Source organism: Cherax quadricarinatus, chromosome 37 (genome assembly GCF_038502225.1).
Source record: "Cherax quadricarinatus isolate ZL_2023a chromosome 37, ASM3850222v1, whole genome shotgun sequence".
Lineage (NCBI taxonomy): Eukaryota > Metazoa > Arthropoda > Malacostraca > Decapoda > Parastacidae > Cherax > Cherax quadricarinatus.
The window spans coordinates 7,443,568-7,444,809 of record NC_091328.1 but is presented as its reverse complement, the minus strand read 5'-3'; the positions used below and the strand labels follow the sequence as shown (position 1 = coordinate 7,444,809).

Here is a 1,242-nt window from a genome sequence, read left to right as displayed (position 1 = left end):
CCAAGTAATATAAGTGACACAAATTCTTTGCAGAAGCGTGAAGTCACAAGCGAGCCACCTACGTTCTTCTCATTCTCAGTGTATACTGCCTTGCTACGTAAGTAACCCAAATTATCGTTTACATGTCGCACTAATGTATTTGTATACAATACATATATAGGAATAATATAGTTCGGTGATTAGAGTCAGACCATATAATGTCTTCAACTGCTTATGAGCCGAATACGCATGACAGTGAAAAGATCCACCTTAACTTCGACTGCGTGCCTCCAGGGAGGATCGAACTCCCGGCCTCTGGTTTACTAGACCAGCGCTCTAGCCACTGAGCTATGGAGGCTCTTTCACACTCATCTTATATCGTTTTAAAATTGGTTTTATCTTATTTTTTCTGTTCTTCACTTTTAATATACACTTGAAATATGAACATTAATGACTGTATCCACTTTCAAATGCGGAGGGGGTGATAATACCCCAGTGTCCATATGTTATGTATCTCATGGTCTGGTTAGATGGTAACATCCAGCTCTCTCATACACACACACACAAGAGGGTTTGTGATCTATCCCCGGCACGGGTGAAACGTCGGGCGTATTACCTTACACCTGCTGTCCCTGTTCATTTAGCAGTAAGTAGATACCTGGGTATCTACTTACTGCTACTTCGCTGTCCAGCTTTGTCAAGCTCCTGGAGAGCGAAACGTTGCCACAATAAAACGTCACTTTAGTTGCACTTGTGTCCTTTTACCTAACACACTCGGTAATTCTGCCAACATTATTACTAGTCAAAGAAAAACTAATGTCTGCGTACATAACGTACATTGTTTTTACAAATGTTTTAAGGCTTACCCAAATCACGGGCACATAAAGCGCATTATGTCGCTGCACTCTAGAATAACCCAGTAAAATCAAACAGTGTGATTTATAACCCTTGAGGTCCATTAAAGTTAAAAGTGAGGTAAATTCCTATAGCATCGGTGTGGCAGCGGTTGCTGGTTCAATTTCGTGAATAATGCTTATCTTTCCTAACTGATCTGATATATTATGCGGTACAAGTCCGACTGAATACAGGTTCATGTTGTTGTTGCTATGTCACAGCTTGAGATATGTAATAATCGGTAGGGGTAATATCTATATAATAGCGCAGGTGTGTAATGTTTAGTTTGTAGATGAATGGTTCAGAGAACCGACATGTTGATAAAGAGTTGCACATGTGTCTAATTTATCAATGTTTAGTTTAATATGT

General features: G+C 39.8%; 1 non-coding gene across 1 annotated transcript; it reads right to left on the bottom strand.

The window, feature by feature from the left end:
* Nucleotides 1-264: 264 nt before the first annotated feature.
* TRNAT-AGU (transfer RNA threonine (anticodon AGU)) lies at nt 265-337 on the bottom strand. Its single transcript has one exon. It is a non-coding gene; the product is annotated as a tRNA-Thr (tRNA).
* Between the last annotated feature and the right edge of the window lie 905 nt (nt 338-1,242).